Below are 12,312 nucleotides of genomic sequence, written 5' to 3'. Positions count from 1 at the left end.
GGTGCAAATACCTGTCTTTAGACAGGTGTCTGCACCCCCCTCCCCCCTGAAAGGTGTCAAATGTGACACCGGAGGGGGGGAGGGTTCCGATCAGCGGGACTCCACTTTAGGGTGGAGGACCGCTTTAAATTGCATTCTTTATTGTAAAAATGACAGTTGCAGTTTGGGAGTTAACCACAGGGGGCGCTGTAGGAGTTAGTGTTCACCTAGTGTGTGTTTACAACAGTAGGGGGGTGTGGCTGTAGGACTGACGTCATCGATTGTGTCTCCCTATAAAAGGAATGACTCGATCGATACGCCGCCACAGTGAAGCACGGGGAAGCCGTGTTTACATACGGCTCTCCCCGTTCTTCAGCTCCGGGGAGCGATCGCGACGGAGCGGCTATAAACGAATAGCCGCGCCATCGTCCCGGATCGCTCCCCGCGGGAATCCGCCCGCCGCACGCAGGGGGGGGGGGGGCGATCGGACCCCCCACCCGCTAGAAGGCAGGGACGTATATATACGCCCATCTGCCTGTCCGTGCCATTTTGCGGACGTATATAGTCGTGTGGCGGGCGTTAAGGGGTTAACCGTAGAGGCGGCTCTCTAATTAGGCAAATTAGTCGCCTAAGGCCTCGCATTCACAGGGGCCCTACGGCCACCTAATTTGCCTGTGATCAATACTAATATCGGCACGATCGGATCTCTCTATCACCCCTCTCTCTTTATCACCTTCCCCTCCCCCCCCCCTTATTGCATTGGCTGAATATGTCTGATGGGTGAGGAGGGTGCCCTGGAAGTGGTACTGATCACCTGTGTGCTAGATCCGTGCATTTTCTGCAGCCATTTTTCATGCTTGAATTATTTTTCCCATTATGGGCGTGAGTGGGGCCCCATGTCTAAGTTTTGCCTAAGGCCTCACAAAGCCTAGAGCCTCCTCTGTTTAACCACTTCAATACCGGGCATTTTTACCCCCTTCCTGCACAGACCAATTTTTAGTTTTCAGCACTGTCGCACTTTGAATGACAATTGCGCGGTCATGCAACACTGTACTCATATGAAAACTTTATGTTTTTTTTCCCCACAAATAGAGCTTGTTTTTGGTGGTATTTGATCCCCTCTGTGGGTTTTATTTTTATTTTATTTTATACCGATATGTGTTCCTCTGGACTGTACACTTTGGTCTCCTCACCTCTGACAGGACATGGATCTGTGTGTGTTTAGGGTGGGCCAACTCAATATTGAACCCTACGGACTAAGACTGGGATGCCATTAAATTTCATGTGCGTGCAAGGGCGGACTGACCATTCAGGCACTCGGGCATTGCCCAAGGGCCCCATGCCACTAGGGGCGCCATCAGGGTTGCCAGCCTCAGTAAAACCTGGGACAGTATGTAAAAATCTGTGTCTTAAAAAAAAATCCCAAGATTATAGCTGCCCCGCCTCTCCAGTACCTTTTCAGTGTGTGTATGTGTCTTCTGTGTGTATGTATACTGTGTGTGTATACAATGTATGTATACTTTGTGTGTATACTGTGTATGTATATACTGTGTATGTATATTGTGTGTGTATACTGTGTATGTATATTGTGTGTGTATACTTTGTGTATGTATACTGTGTGTGTATACTGTGTGTGTATACTGTGTATGTATATTGTGTGTGTATACTTTGTGTATGTATACTGTGTGTGTATACTGTGTGTGTATACTGTGTATGTATACTGTGTGTGTATACTGTGTGTGTATACTGTGTGTGTATACTGTGTATGTATACTGTGTGTGTATACTGTGTATGTATACTGTGTGTGTGTATACTGTGTGTCTGTGTGTGTATACTGTGTGTATGTATACTGTGTGTGTATACTGTGTATGTATACTGTGTGTCTGTGTGTGTATACTGCGTGTATGTATACTGTGTGTGTATACTGTGTGTCTGTGTATGTATACTGTGTGTGTATACTGTGTGTCTGTGTATGTATACTGTGTGTGTATACTGTGTATGTATACTGTGTGTGTATACTGTGTATGTATACTGTGTGTGTGTATACTGTGTGTCTGTGTGTGTATACTGTGTGTATGTATACTGTGTGTGTATACTGTGTATGTATACTGTGTGTCTGTGTGTGTATACTGCGTGTATGTATACTGTGTGTGTATACTGTGTGTCTGTGTATGTATACTGTGTGTGTATACTGTGTATGTATACTGTGTGCCTGTGTGGCCCCATAATCTATTGCCTGGGGGCCCCATTAGTTGTCAGTCCGCCCCTGTGTGCGTGTAAAGACAGGTGTCCCAATACTTTTGGTAATATAGTGTGTGTATATATACCGTATTTATCAGGCTATAACGCGCCCCGGCATATAGCGCGCACCCCCGAACTTGAAGAAAAATTCCTGGAAAAAAAAAATACTTACAGTTTGGATGCCCCTCGTCGTGTCTTGCCCGTTGTCTATCGCGTCCTGCCCGTCGTCCATCGGCGGCCTTGTCCGGTCCGGCGTCCTTCTGCGGCCATCGTGGTGTCCTCCCCGCTCGATCCCCGCGCTGAGTTTGAACCACGGACGTACAGGACGCACAGGACGTGACCGCGAGAGGAGCCGAGCCTGCCCGACTATACCCGAGTGTACTGCGCTCGGTATATGCCGGCGCAGTGGTTCAAACTCAGCGTGGGAAGCGGGTATCGGCGTATATCGCGCACCCACGATTTTGCCCTGATTTTCAGGGCAAAACAGTGTGCGGTATACGCCGACAAATACGGTATATATATTTATATTTATTTTTATTTATTTTTTACAGAGTGCAAAATATATAATTTGATAACAACAACAGCCACCATCACCTGTGGTGGAAAGTTAACCCCTGTGGAAAAAACATGAAAAAAATAGTCAACATCTAAATATGAAAAAAATTAATAAAAAAATGTGAAGGCTGCAAGAAGAAGAAAGGTGGCGATTCCTGAATCTGTTTGGCGACTCCCATTCCCTGCAATGCTGCCATTGTGGGAACATGACATTGGATCCTGCTGTATACATTCCATTATATAATACATTATAAATTATAATAAATGATATCATATTATACAACTTCAAATCTTAGGAAGGGACTTTTTTTTCCTCAGTGGAAATATTCAGCGTATATTTAATCCTGTTGTTAGACCAGAAACGCGGGCCTGGCGAGTCGGGGCGATGTGAATGAATGAATGAATGAATGAATGACTTGTATAGCGCAACGCATGCGAACTGAATCGCCTCTGGGCGCTTTTTCCAGCCAGTATCTGCTTGGTTGGTGCGGTCATTTTTACCCCGTAGGATCATGACACGCTAGGGACACACAGTCATACACACATATATACATATATACTGGGCCAATTTGGATGAGATCCAATTTACCTACCAGCATGTCTTTGGAGTGTGGGAGGAAACCGGAGTACCCGGAGGAAACCCACGCAGACACAGGGAGAACATGCAAACTCCAGGCAGATGGTGTCGTGGTTGGGATTCGAACCAGCGAACCTTTTGCTGCTAGGCGAAAGTGCTACTCACTGCACCACTGTGCTGCACCGATGTGCTGTTACAATTCCAAGTTCTTATCCAATAATATCTGCTATTATTACCCCGGTGAGTAAATCTAGACAGTGCTTCGCCCAATCAGAGACCAGATCCCACTTTGTTTTGTTCCTGACCAGAGCACTTTTTGTGCGATTCGGCACTGCGTCGCTTTAACTGACAATTGCGCGGCCGTGCGAGATGGTTCCCAAACAAAATTGACGTCCTTTTTTCCCCACAAATAGAGCTTTCTTTTGGTGGTATTTGATCACCTCTGCGTTTTTTATCTTTTGCGCTATAAACAAAAATAGAGCGACAATTTTGAAAAAAAAGCAATATTTTTTTACTAACAAATATCCACCAAAAATATGAAAAAAAACAATTGTTTCCTCAGTTTAGACCGATACGTATTCTTCTACATATTTTTGGTAAAAAAATATCGCAATAAGCGTTTATTGATTGGTTTGCGCAAAAGTTATAGCGTCTACCAAATAGGGGATAGTTTTATGGCATTTTTATTATTATTTTTTTTACTAGCGTTTTTTATCGTGACTGCGACATTATGGCGGACACTTTAGACGCCATTTTGGGACCATTGTCATTTATACAGAGATCAGTGCTATAAAAATGCACTGATTACTGTGTAAATGACACTGGCCCAGATTCAAGAAGCACTTGCGCCCGCGCAACCATAGGTTACGCAGCGCAAGTGCTTACTTGCTCCGGTGTAACGAGTGCTCCTGATTCAGGAACATCGTAACGCCGACTGCAGGCTGAAATCTGCGCGGCATAAGGCTCTTATGCCTCGCCGATTTTAGGCTGCATTCTTGCGGGGGCCGCTAGGGGGCGCTCCCATTGTGTATCAGCGTGTAGTATGCAAATTGCATACTACCAACTGATTCACAAACTTGCGCGGGCCCCGCGCAAGCCAGGTACGGAGTTTCCGTACGGCTACTTTAAGCGCAAGGCTGCCCCTTCTAATAGTAGGGGCAGCCAATGCTAAAGTATAGCCGGCCTTCCCGCGCCGTGAAATTTGAATTTCACGGCGTTTGCGTAAGTGAAACGTGAATGGCGCTGGACGCCATTCACGTTCACTTAGAAGCAAATGACGTCCTTGCGACGTCATTTGCCGCAATGCACGTCGGGAAAGTTTCCCGACGGAGCATGCGCTGTACGCTCGGCGCGGGAGCGCGCCTAATTTAAATGATTCCCGCCCCCTGGCGGGATCATTTAACTTGCGCGCGCTTACGCCGGGCAAATTTGCCGGCGCGCCCCCGCAATTCACGGAGCTAATGCTCCGTGAATCGAGGGCAGCGCAAAATATTTGCGGGGGGCGCAGGGCAAAATCGTTGCCCTGCTCCCCCGCAAATATCGCGCAATTCTACTTGAATCTGGGCCACTGGCAGTGAACTAGCAATACACCTGAGAACACTCCTCGTTTCATTTTTAGCAGCTTTTTTTTATTATCTTATCATAATATTAATAACAACAGTGATTTTGTCATCCAACTTTCATTACACTACATTATGACGCCATGGGGTCCGCTCGGCGGCTCTTTACGTCACTCGTAGTCATCACCTTTCACCCTCATCCCTATCCCACGTGACCAGAGCGCGGGTTATGGGGCTGTTTTCCGCCTCACACACACGCACACCGCCGTCTCCATAGCAACCGCAGGCCGCACAGCGCGCCATTCCCTTTAGCAGTCGCGCGTGCACAGCGGATTTGGCGCCCGCGATCTCGTTGACTGGGACGATTGTTTTTCCGCCTCTCCCGCAGCCACGCCCACCTGCCTGGAGCGCGCTTTATGAAGAGCGGTGTGGAATGTCACTCCGGGCTGTAATCAGCTGTGAGTGACGGAGAGACACTTCCGGTTTTAGTTTACCGCCACAGAGTGTGGCTAGAACATGGTGCAGTAACCCATAGCAACGGAGCACAGTGCAGTGTGGAAACTCATAGTAACGGCACAGTGTGCGCAGAATCAATAAAATAAATAAGTCCATGTCACTTCAAGAGTCATTTTACAGCTTTCATTAAAATAATCACCTGTCATGAGGTCCTTGTTCAGGGCACTTCCTGTTACGGGGTGACAACGCTCTGTCCCTGTCTCCCAATGGTGCTCCAGTGTAGTCACCCATTACACAGGCATGGTCCACTGCTGTCACCATTAGGAAATCCACCCCGGGAAACACCATATAGCCGTCACAGGAGTGCATGTAGGCAGGAAGTGGGTGCAGAGAGGCTACCTACTACTGACCCCTACACTAAACATTACCTACTACTGACCCCTACACTAAACATTACCTACTACTGACCCCTACACTCGACATTACCTACTACTGACCCCTACACCACATTACCTACTACTGACCCCTACACTAAACATTACCTACTACTGACCCCTACACTAAACATTACCTACTACTGACCCCTACACTCCACATTACCTACTACTGACCCCTACACTCCGCATTACCTACTACTGACCCCTACACTCCGCATTACCTACTACTGACCCCTACACTAAACATTACCTACTACTGACCCCTACACTCCGCATTACCTACTACTGACCCCTACACTCCACATTACCTACTACTGACCCCTACACTCCACATTACCTACTACTGACCCCTACACTCCACATTACCTACTACTGACCCCTACACTCCGCATTACCTACTACTGACCCCTACACTAAACATTACCTACTACTGACCCCTACACTCCGCATTACCTACTACTAACCCCTACACTAAACATTACCTACTACTGAACCCTACACTCCGCATTACCTACTACTGACCCCTACACTCCGCATTACCTACTACTGACCCCTACACTCCGCATTACCTACTACTGACCCCTACACTAAACATTACCTACTACTGAACCCTACACTCCGCATTACCTACTACTAACCCCTACACTCCACATTACCTACTACTGACCCCTACACTCCGCATTACCTACTACTGACCCCTACACTCCGCATTACCTACTACTGACCCCTACACTCCGCATTACCTACTACTGACCCCTACACTCCACATTACCTACTACTGACCCCTACACTCCACATTACCTATTACTGACCTCTACACTCCACATTACCTACTTCTGACCCCTACACTCCGCATTACCTACGTCTGACCCCTACACTCCGCTTTACCTACTACTGACCCCTACACTCCGCATTACCTACGTCTGACCCCTACACTCCACATTACCTACTACTGACCCCTACACTCCACATTACCTATTACTGACCTCTACACTCCACATTACCTACTACTGACCCATACACTCTGCTTTACCTACTACTGACCCCTACACTCCACATTACCTACTACTGACCCATACACTCCACATTACCTACTACTGACCCCTACATTCTGCCTTACCTACTACTGACCCATACACTCTGCATTACCTACTACTGACCCCTACACTCCACATTACCTACTACTGACCCCTACACTCCATATTACCTACTACTGACCCCTACACTCCACATTACTTACTACTGACCCATACACTCTGCTTTACCTACTACTGACCCCTACACTCCGCATTACCTACTACTGACCCCTACGCTCCACATTACCTACTACTGACCCATACACTCTGCTTTACCTACTACTGACCCCTACACTCCACTTTACCTACTACTGACCACTACACTGCACATTACCTACTACTGACCTCTACACTCCACATTACCTACTACTGACCCCTACACTCCACATTACCTACTACTGACCCATACACTCTGCTTTACCTTCTACAGACCCTTAAACTCTGCCTTACCTACTACTGACCCCTACACTCTGCCTTACCTATAACTGACCTCTACACTTTGCCTTACCTACTACTGACCCCTACACTCTCCCTTACCTATAACTGACCTCTACACTTTGCCTTACCTACTACTGACCCCTACACTCTGCCTTAAATACTACTGACTCCTACACTCTCCCTTACCCACTACTGACCCCTACACTCTGCCTTACCTACTACTGACCCCTACACTTTGCCTTACCTTCTACTGACCCCTACACTCCACATTACCTACTACTGACCCCTACACTCCACATTACCTACTACTGACCACTACACTCCACATTACCTACTACTGACCCATACACTCCGCATTACCTACTACTGACCCCTACACTCCACATTACTTACTACTGACCCATACACTCTGCTTTACCTACTACTGACCCCTACACTCCGCATTACCTACTACTGACCCCTACGCTCCACATTACCTACTACTGACCCATACACTCCATATTACCTACTACTGACCCCTACACTCCACATTACTTACTACTGACCCCTACACTCCGCATTACCTACTACTGACCCCTACACTCCACATTACTTACTACTGACCCATACACTCTGCTTTACCTACTACTGACCCCTACACTCCGCATTACCTACTACTGACCCCTACGCTCCACATTACCTACTACTGACCCATACACTCTGCTTTACCTACTACTGACCCCTACACTCCACTTTACCTACTACTGACCACTACACTGCACATTACCTACTACTGACCTCTACACTCCACATTACCTACTACTGACCCCTACACTCCACATTACCTACTACTGACCCATACACTCTGCTTTACCTTCTACAGACCCCTAAACTCTGCCTTACCTACTACTGACCCCTACACTCTGCCTTACCTATAACTGACCTCTACACTTTGCCTTACCTACTACTGACCCCTACACTCTGCCTTAAATACTACTGACTCCTACACTCTCCCTTACCCACTACTGACCCCTACACTCTGCCTTACCTACTACTGACCCCTACACTCCACTTTACCTACTACTGACCACTACACTGCACATTACCTACTACTGACCCATACACTCTGCTTTACCTACTACTGACCCCTACACTCCACTTTACCTACTACTGACCACTACACTGCACATTACCTACTACTGACCTCTACACTCCACATTACCTACTACTGACCCATACACTCTGCTTTACCTTCTACAGACCCCTAAACTCTGCCTTACCTACTACTGACCCCTACACTCTCCCTTACCTATAACTGACCTCTACACTTTGCCTTACCTACTACTGACCCCTACACTCTGCCTTAAATACTACTGACTCCTACACTCTCCCTTACCCACTACTGACCCCTACACTCTGCCTTACCTACTACTGACCCCTACACTTTGCCTTACCTTCTACTGACCCCTACACTCCACATTACCTACTACTGACCCCTACACTCCACATTACCTACTACTGACCACTACACTCCACATTACCTACTACTGACCCATACACTCCGCATTACCTACTACTGACCCCTACACTCCACATTACTTACTACTGACCCATACACTCTGCTTTACCTACTACTGACCCCTACACTCCGCATTACCTACTACTGACCCCTACGCTCCACATTACCTACTACTGACCCATACACTCTGCTTTACCTACTACTGACCCCTACACTCCACTTTACCTACTACTGACCACTACACTGCACATTACCTACTACTGACCTCTACACTCCACATTACCTACTACTGACCCCTACACTCCACATTACCTACTACTGACCCATACACTCTGCTTTACCTTCTACAGACCCCTAAACTCTGCCTTACCTACTACTGACCCCTACACTCTGCCTTACCTATAACTGACCTCTACACTTTGCCTTACCTACTACTGACCCCTACACTCTCCCTTACCTATAACTGACCTCTACACTTTGCCTTACCTACTACTGACCCCTACACTCTGCCTTAAATACTACTGACTCCTACACTCTCCCTTACCCACTACTGACCCCTACACTCTGCCTTACCTACTACTGACCCCTACACTCCACTTTACCTACTACTGACCACTACACTGCACATTACCTACTACTGACCCATACACTCTGCTTTACCTACTACTGACCCCTACACTCCACTTTACCTACTACTGACCACTACACTGCACATTACCTACTACTGACCTCTACACTCCACATTACCTACTACTGACCCCTACACTCCACATTACCTACTACTGACCCATACACTCTGCTTTACCTTCTACAGACCCCTAAACTCTGCCTTACCTACTACTGACCCCTACACTCTGCCTTACCAATAACTGACCTCTACACTTTGCCTTACCTACTACTGACCCCTACACTCTGCCTTAAATACTACTGACTCCTACACTCTCCCTTACCCACTACTGACCCCTACACTTTGCCTTACCTTCTACTGACCCCTACACTCCACATTATCTACTACTGACCCCTACACTCCACATTACCTACTACTGACCACTACACTCCACATTACCTACTACTGACCCATACACTCCGCATTACCTACTACTGACCCCTACACTCCACATTACTTACTACTGACCCATACACTCTGCTTTTCCTACTACTGACCCCTACACTCCGCATTACCTACTACTGACCCCTACGCTCCACATTACCTACTACTGACCCATACACTCTGCTTTACCTACTACTGACCCCTACACTCCACTTTACCTACTACTGACCACTACACTGCACATTACCTACTACTGACCTCTACACTCCACATTACCTACTACTGACCCCTACACTCCACATTACCTACTACTGACCCATACACTCTGCTTTACCTTCTACAGACCCCTAAACTCTGCCTTACCTACTACTGACCCCTACACTCTGCCTTACCTATAACTGACCTCTACACTTTGCCTTACCTACTACTGACCCCTACACTCTCCCTTACCTATAACTGACCTCTACACTTTGCCTTACCTACTACTGACCCCTACACTCTGCCTTAAATACTACTGACTCCTACACTCTCCCTTACCCACTACTGACCCCTACACTCTGCCTTACCTACTACTGACCCCTACACTTTGCCTTACCTTCTACTGACCCCTACACTCCACATTACCTACTACTGACCCCTACACTCCACATTACCTACTACTGACCTCTACACTCGACATTACCTACTACTGACCCCTACACTCGACATTACCTACTACTGACCTCTACACTCCACATTACCTACTACTGACCCCTACACTCTGCTTTACCTTCTACTGACCCCTACACTCCACATTACCTACTACTGACCCCTACACTCTGCTTTACCTTCTACTGACCTCTACACTCCACATTACCTACTACTGACCTCTACACTCGACATTACCCACTACTGACCCCTATACTCTGCATTACCTACTACTGACCCCTACACTCTGCTTTACCCACTACTGACCTTTACACTCCACATTACCTACTACTGAACCCTACACTCTGCCTTACCTACTACTGACCCCTACACTCCGCATTACCTACTACTGACCCCTACACTCTGCCTTGCCTACTACTGACCCCTACACTCTGCCTTACCTTCTACTGACCCCTACACTCCACATTACCTACTACTGACCCCTACACTCCACTTTACCTACCACTGACCTCTACACTCTGCCTTACCTACTACTGACCCCTACACTCCGCATTACCTACTACTGACCTCTACACTCCACATTACCTACTACTGACCCCTACACTCCACATTACCTACTACTGACCCATACACTCTGCTTTACCTACTACTGACCCCTACACTCCACATTACCTACTACTGACCCCTACACTCCACATTACCTACTACTGACCCCCTACACTCGACATTACCTACTACTGACCCCTACATTCTGTTTTACCCACTACTGACCCCTACACTCCACATTACCTACTACTGACCCCTACACTCCACTTTACCTACCACTGACCTCTACACTCTGCCTTACCTACTACTGACCCCTACACTCCGCATTACCTACTACTGACCTCTACACTGCACAATACCTACTACTGACCCCTACACTCCACATTACCTACTACTGACCCCTACACTCCACATTACCTACTACTGACCCCTACACTCCACATTACCTACTACTGACCCCTACACTCCACATTACCTACTACTGACCCCTACACTCCACATTACCTACTACTGACCCCTACACTCCACATTACCTACTACTGACCCCTACACTCCACATTACCTACTACTGACCCCTACACTCCACATTACCTACTACTGACCCATACACTCTGCTTTACCTACTACTGACCCCTACACTCCACATTACCTACTACTGACCCCTACACTCCACATTACCTACTACTGACCCCCTACACTCGACATTACCTACTACTGACCCCTACATTCTGTTTTACCCACTACTGACCCCTAAACTCTGCCTTACCTACTACTGACCCCTACACTCTGCATTACCTACTACTGATCTCTAAACTCTGCCTTACCTACTACTGACCCCTACACTCTGCTTTACCTACTACAGACCCCTACACTCTGCCTTACCTACTACTGACCCCTACACTTTGCCTTACCTTCTACTGACCCCTACACTCCACATTACCTTCTACTGACCCCTGCACTCTGCTTTACCTACCACTGACCCCTAAACCCGGAGTAGTTCGAACTCTGCAACCTCAGGCTGGGATGGTGACCATTAGGGATGAGCTTCGCGTTCGAGTCGAACTCATGTTCGACTCGAACATTGCCTGTTCGGCGAACAACGAACAATTAGGGGTGTTTGCGGCAAATTCGAAAAGCCGCGGAACACCCTGTTAAAGTCTATGGGAGAAATCTATAGTGCTAATTTTAAAGGCTAATATGCAAGTTATTGTCCTAAAAAGTGTTTGGGGACCTGGGTCCTGTCCCAGGAGA

Source organism: Rana temporaria, chromosome 4, assembly GCF_905171775.1.
Source record: "Rana temporaria chromosome 4, aRanTem1.1, whole genome shotgun sequence".
In the NCBI taxonomy this organism is placed as follows: domain Eukaryota; kingdom Metazoa; phylum Chordata; class Amphibia; order Anura; family Ranidae; genus Rana; species Rana temporaria.
This window is presented reverse-complemented; position numbering follows the sequence as displayed.